Source organism: Rhinoraja longicauda, chromosome 2, assembly GCF_053455715.1.
Source record: "Rhinoraja longicauda isolate Sanriku21f chromosome 2, sRhiLon1.1, whole genome shotgun sequence".
NCBI classification, from domain to species: domain Eukaryota; kingdom Metazoa; phylum Chordata; class Chondrichthyes; order Rajiformes; family Arhynchobatidae; genus Rhinoraja; species Rhinoraja longicauda.
In genome coordinates, this window is record NC_135954.1 from 6,917,377 (window position 1) to 6,943,525 (window position 26,149).

A 26,149-nucleotide genomic window follows, 5' to 3' on the forward strand; every position below is an offset into this window, starting at 1 on the left:
CCCCTGCTTTATCTCCGGCACTCGATACGCTGAAACGCGGCAGTAACTCCTCGAAGACACACGTGAGGAGCCATTGGAACGGAGAAGACCTAGAAACATAGAAACATAGAAAATAGGTGCAGGAGTAGGCCATTCGGCCCTTCGAGCCTGCACCGCCATTCAATATGATCATGGCTGATCATCCAACTCAGTAACCTGTACCTGCCTTCTCTCCATACCCCCTGATCTCTTTAGCCACAAGGGCCACATCTAACTCCCCCTTAAATATAGCCAATGAACTGGCCTCAACTACCTTCTGTGGCAGAGAATTCCACAGACTCACCACTCTCTGTGTGAAAAACAACTTTCTCATCTCGGTCCTAAAAGACTTCCCCCTTATCCTTAAACTGTGACCCCTTGTTCTGGACTTCCCCAACATCGGGAACAATCTTCCTGCATCTAGCCTGTCCAACCCCTTAAGAATGTTGTAAGTTTCTATAAGATCCCCCCTCAATCTTCTAAATCCCAGCGAGTACAAGCCGAGTCTATCCAGTCTTTCTTCATATGAAAGTCCTGCCATCCCAGGGATCAATCTGGTGAACCTTCTCTGTCCTCCCTCTATGGCAAGACCCGTGACCTCCGCAGTATTGTGCGCAAGGCAAGACGTTACCTCAAGTGCCATCCACGTCCTCACTGCCTCCTCTGCCAGTGTATCTGTGCCTGGTGCGTGCGATGGCTTTGCAGCTGCCCTGCTTAGCTGTGAGACACTTGAGTTTATTTATAGTGCCAAAATTACCCACTCATCGTCACTTCCTATTCGCCACTTTAGCAGATCAAAGATAACCGGGACTTCTGCCTGTGAGACGTTTCGTGGCACCGAGATGTTGCAAGGTGAACCCTGGCCACTGCCTCTTTCCCCCCACCCCCTCCCCCCGTCAGGCGAAGTGTGAAAACACGCACGCCAGGTTCAGTTTCGTCCCAAAGGTTTTCTGGAGAATGGGGTTAGGAGGGAGAGATAGACCGCCCACGATTGAACGGCGGAGTAGACTCGATGGGCCGAATGGCCTAATTCTGCTCCTGTCACTAATGATCTTACGATCTGTTATCAGGCAACTGAACCATCCTACCACAACCGGAGGCGGTCCTGAACTACTATCGACCTCATTGGAGACCCTTGGACTATCCTTGGTCGGACTTTACCTTGCACTAAAGGTGATCCACTTATCATGGATCTGAGGTGTCACAAAATGCTGGAGTAACTCAGCGGGTCAGGCAGCATCTCTGGAGAGAAGGAATGGGTGACGTTTCGGGTCGAGACCCTTCTTCTATACACTGTGAACGGCTCGATTGTAATCATGTATTGTCTTTCCGCTGGCTGGTCAGCATGCGACAAAAGCTTTTCACTGTACCTCGGTACACGTGACAATAAACTAAACTGAAAGCAAGGAAACAAAGTGCCTTTTCTCGTACCAGGTAGTCCCGACTCTGCTTCACAATATCCACACGATGTCAAGCTGGCAAAGGTGCAGAGAGGAGCTGAAGAGAAGGGTCTCGACCCGAAACGTCACCCATTGAGTCTGAAGAAGTGTCTCGGCCATTCCTTCTCATGGTTCGGGAACAGCTCCATCCAAGACCGCAAGAAGTTGCACTGAATTGTGGACGCAGCAGCCCAGACCATCGCACAAAAACCAACCTCCCTTCCATTGACTCCATCCACACCTCACGCTGCCTTGGCAAGGCCAGCAGCATCATCAAGGACCAGTTGCACCCCGGCCACTCCCTCTTCTCCCCTCTCCCATCGGGCACAAGGTACAGAGGTGTGAAAACGCACACCTCCAGATTCAGGGACAGTCAATCAATAGTCATTTATTTGTCACATACACATAAATGTGCAGTGAAATGAAAAATTACCCGCAGTTCAACAATAAGACCAATAAGAATAATCAATAAAAATGCAATAACACACATAATCATAAACCAACACCAAACAAAAGAAACATCCATCACAGTGAGTCTCCTCCAGTCCCTCCTCACTGTGATGGAAGGCCAGAATGTCTTTTCTCTTCCCCTGCCGTCTTCTCCCGCGGTCAGGCTGTTGGAGTTGCCACGTCGGGGCGGTCGGGGCTCCCGACATTAAAGCCCCCGCCGGGCGGAGAAAATCCCGCGGCCTATTCCAGGCCACGCCGGACGGTGAAAGGTCCGCGGCGGGCCGACCCAAGCCCCGCGATTCGGGGCGGGCGAAGACGCTGCCGCGGGCAACTGAACCATCCTACCACCAACTGAGAGAGCAGTTCTGACCTTCCAACTACCTCATTGGAGACCTCCGGGCCATCTTTAATCGGACTGTACTAGACTTTATCTTGCTCTAAACATTATTCCCTTTATCCTCGATCAGTACACTGTGGACGGCTTCATTGTAAACATGTACAGTCTTTCCGTTCACACAACATCGGTGCACATGACAACCCTAAACAACATGTGCAGGAAGGAACAGCAGAAGCCAGTTCGCACCGAAGATAGACACTGAATGCTGGAGTAACTCAGCGGGACAGGCAGCATCTCTGGAGAGAAGGAATAGGTGATGCTTCATAAGGTCATGTGATAGGAGCAGAACTAGGCCATTTGGCCCATCAAGTCTACTCCGCCATTCAATCATGTCTGATCTATCTCTCCCACCTAACCCCATTCTCCTGCCTTCTCCCCGTAATCTTTGACACCCGCTCTAATCAAGAATCTGTCAATCTCCGCCTTAGAAATAACTGAACACAGCCTTCCGTGACAATGAATTCTGACAAAAGATATTCCTCATCTCCTTCCTAAGAGAACGTCCCCTGGCACCCGTATTAATCAAGAATCTATCTCTCTCTGCCTTAAAACATTCATTGACTTGGCCTCCACAGCCTGCAGCAGCAATGAATTTCACAGATTCACCACCCTCTGACTAAAGAAATTCCTCCTCATCTCCTTCTTAAAGGAACGTCCTTTAATTCAGAGGCTATGACCTCTTGTCATAGACTCCCACTAGACAACAAACAATAGGTGCAGGAGTAGGCCATTCGGCCCTTCGAACCAGCACCGCCATTCATTGAGGTCATGGCTGATCATTCACAATCAGTACCCCGTTCCTGCCTTCTCCCCATACCCCCTGACTCCGCTATCTTTAAAAGCTCTATCTAGCTCTCTCTTGAAAGCATCCAGATAATTGGCCTCCACTGCCTTCTGAGGCAGAGAATTCAACAGATTTACAACTCTCTGACTGATTCCCATATCCCTTGATTCCGCTAGCCCCGAGAGCTCTATCTAACTCTCTCTTAAATCCATCCAGTGATTTGGCCTCCACTGCCCTCTGTGGCAGAGAATTCCACAGATTTACAACTCTCTGACTGAAAAAGTTTTCCCCCCATCTCCGTTCTAAATGGCCTACCCCTTATTCTTAAACTGTGGCCCCTGGGTCAGGACTCCCCCAACATTGGGAACATGTTTCTTGCCTCTAATGTGTCCAATCCCTTAATAATCTTATATGTTTCAATAAGATCCCCTCTCATCTTTCTCAATTCCAGCGTATACAAGCCTAGTCGCTCCAGTCTTTCAACATACGACAGTCCCGCCATTCCGGGAATTAACCTAGTGAACCTACGCTGCACGCCCTCAATAGCAAGAATATCCTTCCTCAAATTTGGAGACCAAAACTGCACACAGTACTCCAGGTGTGGTCTCACTAGGGCCCTGTACAACTGCAGAAGGACCTCTTTGATCCTCTTGTCATAAAGGCCAACACGCCATTAGCTTTCTTCACTGCCTGCTGTACCTGCATGCTAACTTTAAGTGACTGATGAACAAGGACACCCAGATCTCTTTGTACTTCCCCATTTCCTAACTTGACACCATTCAGATAATAATAATAAGTGGAAACATCCTCTAGTGGAAACATCCTCTCCACATCCAGCCTATCCAGGCCTTTCACTATTCTGAACGTTTCAATGAGGTCCCCCCTCATCCTTCTGAACTCCAGCGAGTACAGGCCCAGTGCCGTCAAACGCTCATGATAGGTTAACTCACTCATTCCCGGGATCTTTCTCGTAAACCTCCTCTGGACTCCTCTGTATTGTATCTCTGTCCGCTCTGTGGCCTAACATCGAGGAGATGGCGGCCTTTGCTGGAGACCGGCTTCGGGAGCTCCACCGCGGGAGCCTGTGGACTGCGACATCGCGGAGCTCACGGTTTCTGGTTGGAGACCGACGTCGGGAGCTCCAAGCCGCAGGAGCTTCGAATGCCCCAACGCAGGAGCTTCGACCGCCAACTCCCCCAACATTGGATGGTTTGACTGCCCTGACCGCGGGAAAATACAACAGGAAGAAGATTGGACTTTGTTGCCTTCCATCACAGTGAGGAATGTGGGGAATCCACTGTGGTGAGTGTTTATACAATACAATACAATATATCTTTATTGTCATTGTACAGAGGTACAACGAGATTGGGAATGCGCCTCCCATATGTTAACATTTATGTAGTTGTGTGTCTTGTTGCTTTTGTTTTAGTACGGCTGTATGGTAATACGAATTTCACTGTACCTTGGTTGGTACACGTGACAATAAACTGACCTTGACCTTGAACCATGAACTCCCTCCAGCGCCAGCACCTCCCTCCTCAGATATGGTGCCCAAAATTGCTGACAATACTCCACATGCCGCCTGACCAGCGCCTTGTATAGAGCCTCAGCGTTACACCCCTGGGTCAATTCCAGACCCTCCTTGAGACTGAGAGTCAGGGGAGGGGGAGAGGTAGAGACATGGAAGGGTAAGGCGTGAAAACGAGACCGCAGAGCCGGAGAGCAGGAGGAACACAGAGGGGGAGCAGCGAGAGAGGGTGTTGGAGAAACTCAACAAGGGCGAGCTTGCTAGATACAGGTTCACCAGGTTAATCCCCGGGATGGCGGGACTGTCATATGAGGAAAGATTGGAAAGACTGGGCTTGTATTCACTGGAGTTTGGAAGGATGAGAGGGGATCTTATAGAGACGTATAAAATTATAAAAGGACTGGACAAGCTGGATGCAGGAAAAATGTTCCCAATGTTGGGGGGAGTCCAGAAACAGGGGCCACAGTCTAAGAATAAAGGGGAGGCCATTTAAAACTGAGGTGAGAAAAAACTTTTTCACCCAGAGAGTTGTGAAATTGTGGAATTCTCTGCCACAGAGGGCAGTGGAGGCCAATTCACTGGATGAATTTAAAAGAGAGTTAGACAGAGCTCTAGGGGCTAGTGGAATCAAGGGATATGGGGAGAAGGCAGGCACAGGTTACTGATTGTGGACGATCAGCCATGATCACAATGAATGGCAGTGCTGGCTCGAAGGGGGCGAATGGCCTCCTCCTGCACCTATTTTCTATGCTTCTAGGTTTCTATATCCAGTGACTTACACAGTGAATGTCAATAGACAATAGGTGCAGGAAGAGGCCATTCGGCCCTTCGAGGCAGCACCGCCATTCAATGTGATCATGGCTGATCATTCTCAATCAGTACCCCGTTCCTGCCTTCTCCCCATACCCCCTGACTCCGCTATCCTTAAGAGCTCTAACTAGCTCTCTCTTGAATGCATTCAGAGAATTGGCCTCCACTGCCTTCTGAGGCAGAGAATTCCACAGAATTGTAGGAATCTGGGGCGTGTTGTGGATGTTGGTGTGTCCTCGATTTGCCTGACACCCCGATACCTTTCTACCACATCCTAAAATATTTGGAAAAAACTAAAAGCAGATGGCCTATGCAGGCACATGATGTCACAAACAACTATGTGATAATGGACGTTCTGTTTTGCTGGTGTGAGGTGAGGCATAAACATTGGTCTATTGATCAGGGAGAACGTCTCTGATCATCAAGGGAACAGGTATTGTTCATCAGAGGGGAAAGTGTTTGGTAGAGATGATGAGGCATTGCTCCCCGAGATTGCAGCCGAGGTGTGAGGCTTCAGAACAAACAATCTCAATCCCATAGAAAACACGGAAACATAGAAAATAGGCCATCATAACAAGAGGATTTCAGTATAGGAGTAAAGAGGTTCTTCTGCAGCTGTATAGGGCCCTGGTAAGACCACATCTGGAGTATTGTGTACAGTTTTGGTCTCCTAATTTGAGGACATCCTTGTAATTGAGGCAGTGCAGCGTAGGTTCACGAGATTGACCCCTGTGATGGCGGGACTGTCATGTGAGGAAGAATTGAAAAGACTAGGCTTGTATTCACTGGAGTTTAGAAGGATGAGAGTGGATCTTATAGAGACATATAAAATGATAAAAGGACTGGACAAGCTAGATGCAGGAAAAATGTTCCCAACGTTGGGCGAGTCCAGAACCAGGGGCCCCAGTCTTAGAATGAAGGGGAGGTCGTTTAAAACTGAGGTGGGAAGGAACTTTTTCACCCAGAGAGTTGTGAATTTGTGGAATTCCCTGCCACAGAGGGCAGTGGGGGGCAAATTACTGGATGGATTTAAGAGAGAGTTAGATAGAGCTCTGGGGGCTAGTGGAATCAAGGTATATGGGGAGAAGGCAGGCACGGGTTACTGATTGTGGATGATCAGCCTTGAAGGGCCGAATGGCCTCCTCCTGCACCTATTTTCTATGTTTCTATGTTAGGTGCAGGAGGAGCCCACTTGGCCCTTTGAGCCAGCACCGCCATTCATTGTGATCGTGGCTGATCATCCACGATCAGTAACCCGTGCCTGCCTTCTCCCCACATACCCTTGATTCCGCAAGCCCCTAGAGCAGAGGTTCCCAACCTTTTACATCCCGTTTACCCCTTTGCATCTTTTCTAAAGTAAATTTACCCCCACCCTGTTTTGTTCAGTGGTTTGAGTTTACACTTCTACTACAATAAAGCAACCGACAAAGGGGAACTTTTAAAATACTGTTTTTAACATTATTATTTTAAATTCAAATAACAATAATGGTGGGTGAAATGTACCCCACTTGGGGAGAAAATTTTCCCCAGGTTGGGAACCATTGCCCTAGAGCTCTATCTAACTCTCTTTTATTTATTGTGATCATGGCTGATCATCCACAATCAGTAGCCTGTGCCCAACCTCTCCCCATATCCCTTGATTCCACTAGCCCCCAGAGCTCTATCTAACTCCCTCTTAAATTCATCCAGTGAATTGGCCTCCACTGCCCTCTGTGGCAGAGAATTCCACAGATTCACAACTCTGTCGGAAAGATGTGTAGGAAAGAACTGCAGATGCTGCTTTAAATAGAAGATGGACATAAAAACAATCTCGACCCGAAACGTCACGCATTCCTTCTCTCCAGAGATGCTGCCTGACCCGCTGAGATACTCCAGCTTTTTGCGTCTATCTAATTCCGATGTTGGGGGAGTCAGTTCCCCATGTTGGGGGAGTTGAGAACCAGGGGTCACAGTTTAAGAATAAGGGGTAGGCCATTTAGGACTGAGATGAGGAAAATCTTTTTCACCCAGAGAGTTGTGAATCTGTGGAATTCTCTGCCACAGAAGGCAGTGGAGGCCAATTCACTGGATGTTTTCAAGAGAGAGTTAGATTTAGCTCTTGGGCCTAACGGAATCAAGGAATTATGGGGAGAAAGCAGGAACGGGATACTGATTCTGGATGACCAGCCATGATCATGTTGAATGGCGGTGCTGGCTCGAAGGACCTAATGGCCAACTCCTGCACCTGTTTTCTATGTTTCTATGTAAATGGAGGCAGAAGGAACTTCAGATGCTGCTTTGCAACAACAACAAAAAAAGACACAAAGTGCTGGAGTAACTCTGCAGGTCAGGAAGCATCTCTGTAGAGCAAGGATAGGTGACGTTTAGGGTCGGGACCCTTCTTCAGACCAAGCAGCCCAGAGTGGGGGAATCGAGATGTATCCAAGTCTGTAGGCTAATACATAGAGTCATAGAGTGATACAGCATAGAAACAGGCCCTTCGGCCCTAATTGCCCACACTGGCCAACATGTCCCAGCTGCACTAGTCCCACCTGCCTGCATTTGGTCCATATCCCTCCAAACCTGTCCTGTCCGTGTACCTGTCTAACTGTTTCTTAAACATTGGAATGGTCCCTGCCTCAACTACCTCCTCTGGCAGCTCGTTCCATACATTCACCACCCTTTGTGTGAAAAAAGTTACCCTTTAGACTCCCTAAGCACTACACCTGTGTGAAGTGCACAGAAGCCGTGGAAAGCATTTTATCGGGATGCATCACAGCTTGGCTTGGGAACATCTCTATCCAAGACCGCGGGAAATTGCAGAGTTGTGGACGCAGCCCAGACCATCGCACAAACCGCCCATCGGCATCCATCTACACCTCACGCTGCCTCGGCAAGGCCAGCAGCATAATCGAGGACCATTCTCACCCCGGTCACTCCCTCTTCTGGATAGGTGACGTTTCGAGCCGAGGTTCTTCTTCAGACTGACCCGAAATGTTGTAGAGTCGTGGAGTCTTACAACGTGGAATCAGGCCTCTTGTCCCAACTTGCCCGCACCGGGCGGCACGGTGGCGCAGCGGTAGAGTTGCTGCTTTACAGCGAATGCAGCGCCGGAGACTCAGGTTCGATCCTGACTACGGGTGCTGCACTGTAAGGAGTTTGTACGTTCTCCCCGTGACCTGCGTGGGTTTTCTCCGAGATCTTCGGTTTCCTCCCACACTCCAAAGATGTACAGGTATGTAGGTTAATTGGCTGGGTAAATGTAAAAAAAAAAAAATTGTCCCTAGTGGTGTGTAGGATAGTGTTAATGTATGGGGATCGCTGGGCGGCACGGACTTGGTGGGCCGAAAAGGCCTGTTTCCGGCTGTATATATATGATATGATGATATGATATGATATGACGGGGCGGCACGGTGGCGCAGCGGTAGAGTTGCTGCCTTACAGCGAATGCAGCGCCGGAGACCCGGGTTCGATCCCGACTGCGGGCGCTGCCTGTGTGGAGTTTGTACGCTCTCCCCGTGACCTGCGTGGGTTTTCTCCGAGATCTTCGGTTTCCTCCCACACTCCAAAGACGTGCAGGTTTGTAGGTTAATTGGCTGGGTGTAAATTGTCCCTAGTGTGTGTCGGATAGTGTTAACGTGCGGGGATCGCTGGTCGGCGCGGACCCGGTGGGCCGAAAATGCCTGTTTCCGCGCTGTATCTCTAAACCAAACTAAACTAAGACCAACATGTCCCATCCATACTAGTCTCACCTATCTATACTAGTCCCATCCATACTAGCCCCGTATCTGATGAAACCTGTCCCATCCATGTACCTGTCCGCACGTTTCTTATCGTGGGCCGTGCTTCTCAATGAGCCAGTGGAAGGGCCCTTCTGCTTTCAAGCCCCCCTGCTGCCACTCTGCCTCCCCCAGCCACAGCTGTTACGATGCCCTCCCGGCCTGCAGTGTGCGTGCGTGCGTGTGTGTGCGCACGTTTCTCATCCTAACCCCAGTTGCTGCAGGGGACAGGGACACACACACAGGGAGAGTAGCTGAGGGGACTGTAGGACCAGCTGCCACAACTGGTCTATTCCCGTCCCACCAAACACACTCGTCACGTGTGTGCGTCTGCCAGATATTTATATACACTACACTTTGGACTTTAGAGACACATAGACACATTGAAACATAGAAAATAGGTGCAGGAGTAGGCCATTTGGCCCTTTGAGCCTGCACTGCCATTCAATATGATCATGGCTGATCATCCAGCTCAGTATCCCGTACCTGCCTTCTCTCCATTACCCCCTGATCCCTTTAGCCACAAGGGCCACATCTAACTCCCTCTTAAATATAGCCAATGAACTGGCCTCAACTACCTTCTGTGGCAGAGAATTCCACAGATTCACCACTTTCTGTGTGAAGAAATGTTTTCTCATCTCGGTCCTAAAAGACTTCCCCCTTATCCTTAAGCTGTGAGCAGACCGGACCTGCGGCCCACCGAGTCAGCGCCGACCAGCGATCACCCCGTACACTAGCTCTAACATAAACATAGAAACATACAAAAAATAGGTGCAGGAGGAGGCCATTCGGCCCTTCGAGCCATCACCGTCATTCATTGTGATCATGGCTGATCATCCACAATCAGTAACCCGTGCCTGCCTTCTCCCCATATCCCTTGATTCCACTGGCCCCTAGAGCTCTATCTAACTCTCTCTCAAATCCATTCAGTGATTTGGCCCCCACTGCCCTCTGTGGCAGAGAATTCCACAAATTCGCAACTCTCTAGCGGACAATTCACAATTTTCCCGAAGTCAATTAACCTACAAACCTGTACATCTATTTCCGCGCTGTGTGACTATGACTCTTTGCGGAAAGCCGCACGGTGGCGCAGCGGCAGACCCGGGTTCCATCCCGACCACGGGTGCTGTCCGTACGGAGTTTGTACGTTCTCCCCAAGCGACCTGCATGGGTTTTCTCCGGGCGCTCCGGTTTCCTCCCACGCTCCAAGGACTTACAGGTTTGTAGGTATAATTGTAAATCGTCCGTGGTGAGTGCAGGATAGTGAAAATGTGTGGGGATCGCTGGTCGGCACGGACTCGCTGGACCGCAAGGCCGGTTTCTCCACTGAATATCTAAACCGAAACGTAAACCTGAGCCTACCAAGTCTATTTGTGGAATTCTCTGCCACAGAGACTACATAGACATGGGAACAATGGTTGTGTCTTTTTGCTCTATTATTGTTTGTCTGTTTTTATGTGCACTTACACTAAGTCAATTAACCTACAAACCTATACGTCTTTAGAGTGTTTATGTATTATATATATATTGTTTATGGGCGGCACGGTAGAATTACTGCCTTACAGCGAATGCAGCGCCGGAGACTCAGGTTCGATCCTGACTACGGGCGCCGTCTGTACGGAGTTTGTACGTTCTCCCGTGACCTGCATGGGTTTTCTCCAAGATCTTCGGTTTCCTCCCACACTCCAAAGACGTACAGGTTTGTAGGTTAATTGGCTGTGCAAATGTAAAAATTGTCCCTAGTGTGTGTAGGATAGTGTTAATGTGCGGGGATCGCTGGGCGGCGCGGACCCGGTGGGCCGAAGGGCCTGTTTCCACACTGTATCTCTAAATCTAAAAAAAAATCTAAATCTATACACCGATCAGCCAAAACATTATGACCTGATGAGCCAAAACATTATGACCACCTGCCTAATATGCTGTTGGTCCTCCGTGTGCAGCCCCATACGCAGCAGGGTGCGATGCACTGTGTATTGTGACACATTCCTCCCGTGACCACCATTAACATTTTCTGTGACTTGTGCCACAGTCGACCTTCTGTCAGTTCGGACCAGACGGGATAGCCTTCGTTGCCCTCGCGCATCGATGAGCCTTGGGCGCCCAACACCCTGAATGTCCCCGGTTTGTGGTTTGTCCCTCCTCGGACCACTGTCGGTCGGTACTCACCACTGCTGACCGGGAGCACCCCACAAGCCTTGCCGTTTCAGAGATGCTCTGACCCAGTCGTCTGGCCATAACAATTTGGCCCTTATCAAAGTCGCTCAGGTCTTTACTCCTGCCCATTTCTCCTGCATCCAACACATCAACTTCAAGGACTGACTGTTCACTTGCTGCCTAATACATCCCACCCCTTGACAGGTGCCATTGTAACAAGATAATCAATGTTATTCACTTCACCTGTCAGTGGTCATAATGTTTTTGCTCATCGGTGTATGTATATATGTGTAAATTGTCCTTAGTGTGTGTAGGATAGTGTTGGTGTGCGGGGATCGCTGGTCGGCGCGGACTCGGTGGGCCGAAGGGCCTGTTTCCATGCTGTATCTCTAAACTAAACTAATATATATATATATATATGTATGTGTGTATGAAGGAACTGCAGATGATGGTTTAAACCGAAGATAGTCACAGAATGCTGGAGTAACTCAGCGGGACAGGCAGCATCTCTGGAGAGAAGGAATGGGTGACATTTCGGGTCGAGACCCTTCTGCAAATTGATCCAATCTGAAGATGGGTTTCGACTCGAAAAGTCATACTTCTCTCCAGAGATGCTGCCTGTCCTGCTGAGTTACCCCAGCATTTTTTTTTAAATGTATTTTTTTTCGGTCAATACAATACAACAGATTGACCATACAGTTGTGAAAGTTAAATAGTACAAAATCATTGTATCAGAAATAAAACAGTATCATCACAGGTGATATTTTCTGACCGAAAAAATAAAAGTGTAGGCAGAAGCCAATGCTTATTGTGCCAACCCTTAATACTTAACAAAGCATTGCCCTAACTGGCCAAAATAGTCTACTCCGCCATTCAATCATGGCTGATCAATCTTTCCCTCTTAACCCCAGTCTGAAGAAGGGTCTCGACCCGAAACGTCGCCCATTCCTTCTCTCCTGAGATGCTGCCTGACCTGCTGAGTTACTCCAGCATTTTGTGAATATAATCTTTCCCTCTTAACCCCATTCTTGTATACACCGGAATTTAGAAGGATGAGAGGAGATCTTATCGAAACGTATAAGATTATTAAGGGGTTGGACACGTTAGAGGCAGGAAACATGTTCCCAATGTTGGGGGAGTCCAGAACAAAGGGGCCACAGTTTAAGAATAAGGGGTCGGCCATTTAGAACTGAGACGAGGAAAAACGTTTTCAGTCAGAGAGTTGTGAATCTGTGGAATTCTCTGCCTCAGAAGGCAGTGGAGGCCAATTCTCTGAATGCATTCAAGAGAGAGCTAGATAGAGCTCTTAAGGATAGCGGAGTCAGGGGGTATGGGGAGAAGGCAGGAACGGGGCACTGATTGAGAATGATCAGCCATGATCACATTGAATGGCGGTGCTGGCTCGAAGGGCCGAATGGCCTCCTCCTGCACCTATTGTCTATTGTCTATTGTCTATTCTCCTGCCTTCTCCCCATAACCCCCTGACACCCGTACTAATCAAGAAACTTATCTATCTCTGCCTTATAAATTTCCATTGACTTGGCCCACACCATCGTCTGTTGCTTTTCACTGTACCTCGGTACGTGTGACAATAAACTGAACTGTCTCCCCTCCCGATACTATCAACACTAATGCTCTCTCTCTCTCTCTCTCTCTCTCTCTCTCCAATGCCTTACAAATTATTCTGCTTCAAATGTTCACCCAGTTGCTTCTCAAAGAATCAATGGGCCAGTAATCAACATTCCAAGCGGAAGAACATAGAATATGTACCAGCACAGCACAGGAAAGACCCTTCGGCCCACACTTGCCATGCTGAACATGATGCCAAGTTATATAAGAAAATAACTGCAGATGCTGGTACAAATCGATTTATTCACAAAATGCTGGAGTAACTCAGCAGGTCAGGCAGCATCTCGGGAGAGAAGGAATGGGTGACGTTTCAGTCTGAAGAAAGGTCTCGACCCGAAACGTCACCCATTCCTTCTCTCCCGAGATGCTCCATGATGTCAAGTTAAGCTAATCTCTGTGTCGGAAGGAACTGCAGATGCTGATCGGCGGTCACTGGAAGCGAGTGTGACTGTCCTCTCCATAGGGTCGGGACGCCTGTGCGTGGGGAGACTGGTGCACGTGGGGAGACTGGTGCACAGACAGCCACCACACGGTCCTTGACAGATCTGGCTCAGGATCCAGTGGCGTGGAGTCCAAGACGACCGGGGACCCTTTTCTCCCGCGGCTTTCATCCATCCACCTTCCCAGCCGTCGTGACGCTCCACTAAAGTCGGCCATCACCCTCCCTCCGCCTGTTCCTCCGTTGAGGTCTTGGTCGGATCGCTCTTTGTCAGGGACCTCCCCCTCGACCTTACCGCCATGGGTGACCCTACCAGGAGCGTAGCTCCAGACGGCATCGCTCGCAGGATCTCAGGACCACACAAGGAACTGCAGATGCGGGTTTAAAACTGAAGATAGACACAAAAACCCAGAGTAACTCAGCGGGACAGGCAGCATCTCTGGAGAGACCCATTCCTTCTCTCCTGAGATGCTGCCTGCCCCACTGAGTTACTCCGGCTTTTTGTGTCTATCTCTGGTTTATACCCTATCTTTTTCTTTGCTGTCAGATCTCACTGTATCCACGGTACGCATGACGATAAACAGAGCTGTAATTCACTCTCGCCAGTTTAATGCCATTGCTCGCTTCTATTCATTTCACCCCTTTGTCACCCCTTTCACCCCTGTTTAATTGCAAAACAGCTGTGCAAAATTAATCCACTCTCCTTACGAGTTACAGCAACGGGTTTGTTCCTCTTTAGCTCTCTCAGAAGTTTACGCAGAGCATGAGAACGGAAAACGCGGTCGGTTTTACCTGACCACAAGCCAACCCCACCCTTGCACCAAGGCCCCACACTTTGCTTCAATAGATTTTATTTCACAGTGTAGGGGCTTGCTTCACTATCACTCTATGTTCCCAGTGTCCACTATCACTCCAAGTTCACTACCACCCAATGTTCACCAGCACTCAATGTTCCCCATCACTCAATATTCACCATCATGTTCACTATCACTCAATGTTCACTAATATCACTCAATGTTCACTATCACCCCATGTTCACTATCACTCAATATTGACCATCACTCCATGTTCCCAGTGTTCACTATCACTCTATGTTCACTATCACTCTATGTTCCCAGGGTTCACTATCACTTCATGTTCACTATCACTCAATATTCACCATCACTCCATGTTCACCATCACTCAATGTTCACCATCACTCAATGTTCACCATCACTCAATGTTCACCATCATTCCATGTTCATTATCACTCCATGTTCACTACCACTCAATGTTCACTATCACTCCATGGTCACTATCACTCAATGTTCACTATCACTCCATGTTCACTATCACTCCATGTTCACTATCACTCAACGTTCATTATCACTCAGCGTTCACTATCACTCAATGTTCAGCACCACCCAATGTTCACTACCACCCAATGTTCACTACCACTCAATGTTCACTATCATTCAATGTTCACTTTCACTCAATGTTCACTATCACTCAATGTTGACTATCACTCCATGTTCATTATCACTCCATGTTCACCAGTAACACTCCATGTTCACTATCACTCAATGTTCACCATAACTCCATGTTCACTATCACTCAATGTTCACTATCACTCCATGTTCACCATCACTCCATGTTCACTATCACTCAATATTCACCATCATTGTTCACTATCACTCAATGTTTACCATTACCCAATGTTAATAGAAACATAGAAAATAGGTGCAGGAGTAGGCCATTCGGCCCTTCGAGTCTGCACCGCCATTCAATATGATCATGGCTGATCATCCAACTCAGTATCCCGTACCTGCCTTCTCTCCATACCCCCTGATCCCTTTAGCCACAAGGGCCACATCTAACTCCCTCTTAAATATAGCCAATGAACTGGCCTCAACTACCCTCTGTGGCAGAGAATTCCACAGATTCACCACTCTCTGTGTGAAAAAAAAAGTTCTCATCTCGGTCCTAAAAGACTTCCCCCTTATCCTTAAACTGTGACCCCTTGTTCTGGACTTCCCCAACATTGGGAACAATCTTCCTGCATCTAGCCTGTCCAACCCCTTAAGAATTTTGTAAGTTTCTATAAGACCCCCCCTCAATCTTCTAAATTCCAGCGAGTACAAGCCGAGTCTATCCAGTCTTTCTTCATATGAAAGTCCTGCCATCCCAGGAATCAATCTGGTGAACCTTCTCTGTACTCCCTCTATGGCAAGAATGTCTATCACTCAATGTTCTCCATCACTCCATGTTCACTATCACTCCATGTTCATGACCACTCAATGTTAACTATCACTCCATGTTCACTATCACTCCATGTTCACTATCACTCACTGTTCACGACCACTCAATGTTCACTATCACTCAATGTTCACTATCACTCAACGTTCACTATCACTCAGTGTTCACTATCACTCAATGTTCACTACCACACCATGTTCACTACCACTCCATGTTCACTACCACTCAATGTTCACTATCACTCAATGTTCACTATCATTCCATGTTCACTATCACTCAATGTTCACTATCACTCCATGTTCATTATCACTCCATGTTCATTATCACTCCATGTTCACCAGTAACACTCTATGTTCACTATCACTCAATGTTCACCATCACTCCATGTTCACTATCACTCAATGTTCACCATCACTCAATGTTCAATATCACTCGATGTTTACCATTACCCAATGTTCACTATAACTCAATGTTCTCCATCACTCCAATGTTCACTATCACTCAATGTTCACTATCACTCAATGTTTTCAATGTTCACTGTCACTCGATGTTACAGTGTGAGGGATTGTTTCTCTATCACTCGATGTTACAGTGTGGGGGATTGTTTCACTATCACTCAATGTTTCTGACCATCCTATCACCCACTTTCAAGGCGGTGGCTTTCAAGACTCTGTTTAGCTTCCAGCCTCGTTGGGACATTGGGAGGTATCAGGGTAGATAACCAAGCACCTGGTGGTGAGGCCGCATTCGGATTATTTGTGCAGTTCGGGTCACCGCATTACAGGAAGGATGTGGAGGTTTTGGGGAGGGTATGGAGGTGGTTTACCAGAATGCTGCCTGGGTTAGAGGGTGTTAGATAAGGTTGCACAGAATCAGATTGTTTACTCTGGAAATCAAGAGGTTGTGATGAGAACTGAGAGAAGCACATACAGTTATGCAATTGAGTGATTGATTGATTGATTCGATCGATTGACTGACTGACCGATTGAATGATTGATTCATTGATTGATTGATCGATCGATTGATCGATTGTTAAAAGACACAACATGGAAACAGGCCCTACAGCCCACCAGGCCCACAATGACCACTGATAACCAGTTTACACTAGTTCTATGTTTCTTACCCATTTTCTCATCCACTCCCTTTTAGTTTAATTTAGTTTTGTTTAGTCCAGTCCCTTGTTGTTACATGAAGAAGGGTCTCGACCCGAAACGTCGTCCATTCCTTCTCCCCTTCTCTCCTGAGATGCTGCCTGACCTGCTGAGTTGCATTTTGTGAATAAATACCTTCGATTTGTACCAGCTGAAAGCTTTTATCTGGCACTATCCAGTCAGTGGAAAGACTATACATGATTACAATCAAGCTGTCCATAGTCTGCAGATAAAGAGTACAACATTTAGTGCACGATAAAGTCCGATTAAAGATTGTTCAAAGGTTTCCAATGAGGCAGCTGGGAGCACAGGGCCACAGCCTAGCTGATGGGTGGATAACATGTTTTTTGTTAAAGTGGGAGTGCCTGGAATTTGTCGTTTTCAAATGTCCTTGTATTATTTCAGAACTTAAATAAATGGCATCTAGAGTTTCGCCAAGAAATAAATAAATAAAATTGAGCAGCACGGTGGCGCGGCGGTAGAGTTCCTGCCTCACAGCACAAGAGTCCCGGGTTCCATCCCGACTACAGGTGCTGCCTGTACAGAGTTTGTACGTTCTCCCCGAGACCCGCGTGGGTTTTCAGTTTCCTCCCACACTCCAAAGACGTGCAGGTTTGTAGGTTAATTGACTTGGCATAAATGTAAAATTGTCCCTAGTGTGCGTAGGGTAGTGTTAATACATAGATACATAGACAATAGGCGCAGGATTAGGCTATTCGGCCCTTCGAGCCAACACCGCCATTCAATGTGATCATGGTTGATCATCCACAATCAGTACCGTGTTCCTGCCTTCTCCCCATATCCCTTGATTCCACTAGCCCTAAGAACTCTATCTAACTCTCTTTTGAATGCATCCAGTGAATTGGCCTCCACTGACTTCTGAGGCAGAGAATTCCACAGATTTACAACTCTCTGACTGAAAAAGTTTTTCCTCACCTCCGTTCTAAATGGCCTACCCCTTATTCTTAAACTGTGGCCCCTGGTTCTGGACTCCCCCAACATTGGGAACATGTTTCCTGCCTCTAGCGTGTCCAACCCCTTAATAATCTTATATGTTTCTATAAGATCCCCACTCATCCTTCTAAATTCCTCCTCCTGAACCTATTGTCTATTGTCTATTGTCTAAACCAGCATCTGCAGTTCCTTCCTACACAAGAAACGGTTAATCTCCACTTTCAAAATATCCATTGATTTGGCCTCCAACAGCCATCTCAGTTGAGTTTAGTTTAGAGATACAGTGTGGAAACAGGCCCTTTCGGCCCACCGGGTCCACGCCAACCATCCATCGCCCATGTGCTACTGGTTCCATGTGCTCCTCTGCCTCAGGAGGCAGCGGAGGCCAATTCTCTGAATGGCCGGCCCCCCAAAGACCAGAGAGTGGCAGGATGGAGCCGGCGATGACGACGGACGGGAGGGGCCAGGAGTGAAGCTGGAGGAGAGGAGAGGGAACCCATGATCTGGCCCACCGCGCCTTCGAGGTTGGCTGCTGGAGGCTCCAAAGGTGGACGGGCGAGGAGAGGAGAGGGGAGGGGGGTGGGGTCGCTGGTCGACCAAGGAAGGCGACGGCTGGAGGCCCTGCAGTGTATACAAGCCAGGTCGCTCCAGTCTTTCAACATATGACAGTCCCGCCATTCCGGGAACTAACCGACAAACCTGTGCGTCTTTGGAGTGTGGGAGGAAACCGGGGCGCCTGTTTTATCGTGCCCATTTCCACTCATGGTGGAACAGAAGCATAGTTCCATCTACTGGGGATTTCTGGCAGTACACGCTGGCACCTTCCATTCCTCGCTATTTCTCAGAGACGCAAGCAACCGCAGATGCTGGAGTCTTGAGCAAAACACAAAGTGCCGGAGGAACTCAAGCGGGCCAGGCAGCAACTGCGGAGGGAATGGATGGATGGCGCTTCGGGTCTACAGTGGGAAAGGGCGTGATGTAGAAGGAGATTTTCTGGAATCTTGAGCTCCACCGTGAGACATAGAAAAGTACAGCGCAGGAACAGGCCCTTCGGCCCACAATGACCGTGCTACACTTGATGCCAAGATAAACTAAACTGCTCCTGGGCCTGGCCAAGCTGGCCATCCGCGGGTCACGGTATCCAGGCGGAAGAGGGCCCTGCCCGAGCCGGCTGCCTGCCCCTTTTCTGGGGTTATGTCTGTGCCCGGGTGGTGTTGGAGGGGGACTACCCCCTGTCCACGGGCACCCTGAGGGATTGGGTGGGCACCGCGGGAGGTTGGGTGCATCCTGGACAAGGATCGTAACATGGTTGTACAATAGTTTGTTTGTCTGTCTGGTATTATGGTGGTGGGCTCGGTTTTGGTTTTTAATTGTATTGCATATTATTTTATATTAATATTTGAATTAATATTTTTGATTAAAAGTAAAAGATAAACTAAACTCATCTGCCTGCACATGACAATAGACAATAGACAATAGGTGCAGGAGGAGGCCATTCGGCCCTGCATGCGTGGGTTTTCTCCGGGTGCTTCGGTTTCCTTGCACACTCCAAAGACGTACAGGTTTGTAGGTTAAACTGGCTGCTGTAAATTGCCCCTAGTGTACAGGATGCAAAAGTGGGATAACATGGAACCATTAGTACATGGGCGATAGATGGTTGGCGCGGACTCGATGGGCCGAATGGCCTGTTTCTACGCTGTATCATTAAATTAAACTAAAAATCTCCCTTTAACCATCTTTTCCCTCAATAATTTTTTGGAAACCAGAAACAAATTCTGTCATTTTTAACCAGGATGCTGCCAGGATTAAGGGGGTATTAACGACAAGGAGAGGTTGGACAAACTGGTAGTGTTTTCTCTAAAAGATAGGAGACCGACCGATACAATCGTGCTAATCACAAGGCTTTTAGATAGGCGTATGGACATGCAAGGAATTTAGGGATATGTATCATGTGCCTAATCCAGAACCAGGGGCCACACACAGTTTAAGAATAAACGGGTCGGCCATTTAGAACTGAGATGAGGAAAAACTTTTTCAGTCACAGAGTTGTGAATCTGTGGAATTCTCTGCCTCAGAGGGCAGTGGAGGCGAATTCTCTGAATGCATTCAAGAGAGAGCTGGATAGAGCTCTTAAGGATAGCGGAGTCAGGGGGTACGGGGAGAGGGCAGGAACGGGGTACTGATTGAGAATGATCAGCCATGATCACATTGAATGGCGGTGCTGGCTCGAAGGGCCGAATGGCCTCCTCCTGCACCTATTGTCTATTGAAAGCAGGAACAGGGTACTGTTTGAGAATGATCAGCCATGATCACATTGAATGGTGGTGCTGGCTCGAAGGGCCGAATAGTCTACTCCTGCACCTATTGTCTCTTGTCTATTATAAGGAATAGGAGTGGAAGTAGGCCATTCGGCCCATCAAGTCTACTCCGCCATTCAATCATGGCTGATCTATCTTTCCCTCTCAACCCCATTCTCCTGCCTTCTCCCCATAACCCCTGACACCCGCACTAATCAAGAATCTATCAATCTCCGCCTTCAAAATATCCATTGACTTGGCCTGCATAGTGTCAAGAAAACAACGGAATTTAGCAACAAATACGTACAGAAAGGTGGCACGGTGGCGCAGCGGTAGAGTTGCTGCCTTACAGCGCTAAGAGCCCAGGTTCGATCCTGACTAGGGGTGCTGTCTGTTACGGAGTTTGTACGTTCTCCCTGCGTGGGTTTTGGCCGAGATCTTCAGTTCCCTCCCACACTCCAAAGACGTGCAGGCTTGTAGGTTAATTGGCTTGGCATGAATGTTAAAATTGTCCCGAGTGTGCGTAGGACAGTGTTAGTGAGCGGGGATCGCCGGTCGCCACGGACTCGGCGGGCCGAAGGGACTGTTTCCGCTTCGTATCTCTAAACTAATCTAATCTAAACTAAAGATGCTGGAAGTAGCATCTTTTCATCCAATGTGCTATGACTATTTGGAATATTCAAGGGCAAACTGATAAAGGTGAAGAAGACTTATTCAACTTACAATTAGATGGGACAGGGAATGAGCTGGAGTGTTTGGCATCAGTGGTTTTATCGTCTTTACGTGTATTATATTTCTGTTTTCTCATTACCTGTGACACCAGCATGAAAATCTTGTGTGCAGTCATCCCTGGATGAAATAATAGGTGCCAGCTTAGAAACTCGTTAACCCAACCAATGTCACCAAAAGATTTCGCTCCAGAACCAGGGGCCACACAGTCTAAGAATAAAAGGTGAGGCCATTTAAAACTGAGGAGAGAAGAAAACTTTTTCACCCAGAGAGTTGTGAATTTGTGGAATTCTCTGCCACAGAGGGCAGTGGAGGCCGATTCACTGGATGAATTTAAAAGAGAGTTAGATAGAGCTCTGGGGGCTAGCGGAATCAAGGGATATGGGGAGAAGGCAGGCACGGGTTACTGATTGTGGATGATCAGCTATGATCACAATGAATGGCGGTGCTGGCTCGAAGGGCCGAATGGCCTTCTCCCACACCTGTTGTCTATTGTCTATTGTTATAGGAATAGAATAGGCCATTTGGCCCATCAAGTCTACTCCGCCATTCAATCATGGCTGACCTATCTCTCCCTCCTCACCCCATTCTCCTGCCTTCTCCCCATACTAATCAAGAATCTATCTTGTGGCCCCTGGTTCTGGACTCCCCCGACATTGGGAACATTTTTCCTGCATCTAGCTTGTCCAGTCCTTTTATATATCATATCATATCATATATATACAGCCGGAAACAGGCCTTTTCGGCCCTCCAAGTCCGTGCCGCCCAGCGATCCCCGCACATTAACACTATCCTACACCCACTAGGGACAATTTTTACATTTTACCCAGCCAATTAACCTACATACCTGTACGTCTTTGGAGTGTGGGAGGAAACCGAAGATCTCGGAGAAAACCCACGCAGGTCACGGGGAGAACGTACAAACTCCTTACAGTGCAGCACCCGTAGTCAGGATCGAACCTGAGTCTCCGGCGCTGCATTCGCTGTAAAGCAGCAACTCTACCGCTGCGCCACCGTGCCGCCATGATTTTATACATTTCTATAAGAATTTTATACATTCCTACAATTGGTCCAAAACGCCGCAGCGAGACTCCTGACGGGTACCCGTAAAAGGGACCACATCACCCCGATTCTGGCCTCTCTCCACTGGCTCCCAGTATGGTACAGAATCAACTTCAAGCTCCTCCTAATCACATATAAAGCCCTAAACGGGCTTTCCCCCCCTTATATCAAAAATCTTCTAACCCCCCTCTCTATCTCCAGGTCCCTCAGGTCGGCCGACTTGGGGCTACTGACTATCCCGCGATCTAGGCTTAAGCTCAGGGGTGACCGCGCTTTTGCGGTTGCAGCTCCTAGACTGTGGAACAGCATCCCTCTCCCCATCAGAACTGCCCCCTCCATCCACTCCTTTAAGTCCAGGCTCAAAAGCTATTTCTACTCCCTAGCGTTTGAGGCCCTCTGAGGGGGCGCTGTGAACTGTTTATGTATGTGCTGTTATGTTTGTGTGCTGTTGTATGTTCGTTTCTTAGTACCTGAACTGATGTACAGCACTTTGGTCAACGTGGGTTGTGTTTAAATGTGCTATACAAATAAAATTGACTTAACTTGACTTGACTATAAGGCAGGTAGATAGATGAAGGCAAGATACAGATCAGATATGTATCATTACACAAAGGAAAAGTAGTGATCTCGGGAGCTTCATTAAGATGCTGACTACAGAGTCTCTCTCATGCACTATTTTGCAGCAATATTCCCATGAGGCATCAACTGCTTAACATAGAACAGTGCAGCACACGAACAGGCCCTTTGGCCCACAACGTCTCTGCCAAGCAGTTATGACCTTATGACACCTCACCCTCCTGCCCTGCAAGGAACAAAGTCCTAGCCTGACCAACCTCTCATAGAAACATAGATAATAGGTACAGGAGTAGGCCATTCGGCCCTTCCAGCCTGCACCGCCATTCAATATGATCATGGCTGATCATCCAACTCAGTATCCTGTACCTGCCTTCTCTCCATACCCCCTGATCCCTTTAGCCACAAGGGCCACATCTAACTCCCTCTTAAATATAGCCAATGAACTGGCCTCAACTACCTTCTGTGGCAGAGAATTCCACAGATTCACCACTCTCTGTGTGAAGAAATGTTTTCTCATCTCAGTCCTAAAAGACTTCCCCCTTATCCTTAAACTGTGACCCCTTGTTCTGGACTTCCCCAACATCAGGAACAATCTTCCTGCATCTAGCCTGTCCAACCCCTTAAGAATTTTGTAAGTTTCTATAAGATCCCCCCTCAATCTTATAAATTCCAGCGAGTACAAGCCGAGTCTATCCAGTCTTTCTTCATATGAAAGTCCTGCCATCCCAGGAATCAATCTGGTGAACCTTCTCTGTACTCCCTCTGTGGCGAGAATGTCTTTCCTCAGATTAGGAGACCAAAACTGTACGCAATACTCCAGGTGTGGTCTCACCAATGCCCTGTACAACTGCAGCAGAACCTCCCTGCTCCTATACTCAAATCCCCTCGCTATGAATGCCAACATACCATTCGCTTTCTTCACTGCCTGCTGCACCTGCATGCCTACTTTCCCAAAAGCCCAGGCTCTCAAGTCCTGGCAATATTCCCATAAATCCTCTGCACTCTTTTCATCTTAACTACGTCATTTCTACGGCAGGTTGGCACAACACTCCAAATGCGGCCTCACCAACGTCATGTGCAACTGTAACAAAACGTCCCAACTCTTCTATCACTCAACATAGACACAAAATGCTGGAGTAACTCAGCGGGACAGGCAGCATCTCTGGAGAGAAGGAATGGGTGACGTTTCGGGTCGGGACCCTTCTTCAGACTGAGAGCCAGGGGAGAGAGAGAGAGAGATACAGAGATAAGGAAGCGTAAGGTGTGAAAACAGGACAAAGGGAATGGAGATCTTGGGCCATGTCGGATGGATCATTGTTCGCTGGGAGAAGGTGACAACAAAGAGAACAGAGATCCTTCCTTTGTCCCGCCCCCCTGGCATCAGTCTGAAGAAGGGTCTCGACCCGAAACGCCACCCATTCCCTCTCTCCTGAGATGCTGCCTGACCCGCTGAGTTACTCCAGCACTTTGTGAAATAAATACCTTCGATTTGTACCAGCATCTGCAGTTATTTTCCTAAACAGAGATAAAATGTAGTTGGACTCAGAAAGACTGGTGGGAGAACTGGGAAGTGGGGAGGGATGGTGAGAGAGAGGGAAAGCAAGGGGTATTTGAAGTTAGAGAAGTCAGTGTTCATACCGCTGGGGTGTAAGCTACCCAAGCAAAATATGAGGTGCTGTTCCTCCAATTTACTCTGACTCTTGAAGGGCAATGTACCGAAAGCCTTTTTGACCACCCTATCCACTGATGCCACTTCAAGGAAGCATGTCCTCAAGGAAGGGGCGGGAGAGGGAGAGACGGGGGAGACGGGGGAGGAGGGGGAGGAGGGGGAGGAGGGGGGGAGGGGGGGAGGTGGAGTGTGGGGGAGAGGGAGGTGGAGGGTGGGGGAGAGGGGGGGAGATGGGAGGGGGGAAGGGGGTGGGGGAGGGGGAGAGGGAGGGAGAGGGGAGGGAGAGGGGAGGGAGAGGGGAGGGAGAGGGGTGGGAGAGGGGGAGGGAGAGGGGGAGGGAGCGGGTGGGGAGAGGGGGGAGGGGGTAGAGGGGGGAGGGGGGAGGGCGGGGAGAGGAGGGGAGGGGGAGGGGGAGGGAGGAGAGGGTGCTGCACCAATGCAGGGTGGTTTGGGCCCAACAGGTCCACTTGGACCATAGACAATACGATAGACAATAGGTGCAGGAGTAGGCCATTCGGCCCTTCGAGCCAGCACCTTGGTCTAGTAGTAACCTATTGCACAGGACAATGGAAGAGCCTCACAATGATTCACCTTTTCACTGGTTATTTACAGTAAGAGCTCTTTGTCGCTGCTCTTGGTAACTTCTCTTCTGATGAGATGCTGGTTATTATAACTATCACTGATTCTGTTTGTCCTGTGTTGTAATATCCCTCCTCTCCGGTCAATTCACTGCAGAACAAATCAAATGAGTACCTTTCGCTCATCGGCAATACAGCGCCAAGCTGAATATATATATATATATATATATCACCGAAGATAGACACAAAAAGCTGGAGTAACTCAGCGTGTCAGGCAGCGTCTCTGGAGAGATGCTGCCTGACCCTTCTTCAGACTCGACCCCAAACGTCACCCATCCCTTCTCTCCAGAGGCACTGCCCGTCCCGCTGAGTTACTCCAGCTTTTTGTGTCTATCTTTGGTTTAAACCAGCATCTGCAGTTCCTTCCTATATATATATATATATATATCAGTCTGAAGAAGGGTCTCGGCCCGAAACGTCACCCATTCCTTCTCTCCTGAGATGCTGCCTGACCCGCTGAGTTACTCCAGCATGTTGTGAATAAATACCCTCAATAGACAATAGACAATAGACAATAGGTGCAGGAGTAGGCCATTCAGCCCTTCGAGCCAGCACCGCCATTCAATGCGATCATGTACCAGCATCTGCAGTTATTTTCCTACATACATATACATACATACATACATACATACATACATGCATACATACATACATACATACATACATACATACATACATACATACATACATACATACATACATACATACATACATACATACATACATACATACATACATACATACATACATACATACATACATACATACATACATACATATATATATAGCTGAGTTCCTTTAGAGCAGTATTTCCTTTGTCCTTCAGCACTTCACTATTGTAGCACCATTCCAGTTCCCTGCTTAGACCCGAGCCCTGTGCCTTCTGAACTGATGCACAGTGTTTTATCTTTGAACAGAAGCTAAAAAGCCATGTACCCGCACGACGTCTTTGGAGACGTGGGTGGAAACCGGAGCACTCGGAGAAAACCCACGCGGATCACAGAGTGGGGTGGGGGTGGGTGGAGAACAGCACAAACTCCGCACAGACTAGCACCCGAGGTCAGGGTGCAGCCCGGGGTGTCTGGCTCTGTGAGACGCCAACTCTACCGCCGTGACGCCCACTGAAGATGCGAATCAGAGAGGCTGACGATTGCTCAGAACATCATCATCAAGGTAACCCGCCTTTTCACTTGTCATTTGAGAGATTTTTGTCGCCATCCTTGTTAACCTCGTCTGATAGGAGATGCTCGTTACTGTAACGATCCCTGCTCAACCTGTCTTCTAATATTTCTCCCCTGCATCTCTCTCTCCCACTCTCTCTCTCTCTCTCTCTCACACTCCCACTCTCTCTCTCTCTCTCTCTCACACTCTCTCTATCTTTCTCTCTCCCTCTCTCCCTATCGCTCTCTCTCTCTCTCTCTCTCTCTCTCTC

At 48.3% G+C, this 26,149-nt stretch overlaps 1 protein-coding gene across 5 annotated transcripts in view; it reads right to left on the bottom strand.

Moving 5' to 3' along the window:
* Nucleotides 1–26,149, bottom strand: part of ripor2 (RHO family interacting cell polarization regulator 2) — a 122,868-nt gene that overhangs the window by 95,827 nt on the left and 892 nt on the right. The window contains exon 1 of one of the 5 annotated variants that reach the window (XM_078414580.1): nt 650–712. The exons of the other annotated variants lie outside the window; for them this stretch is intronic. The gene's annotated coding sequence lies outside the window, so the exon portion shown is untranslated. Of the gene's footprint in view, nt 1–649; nt 713–26,149 lie in introns of those variants that run through there. 5 annotated transcript variants of the gene reach the window in all.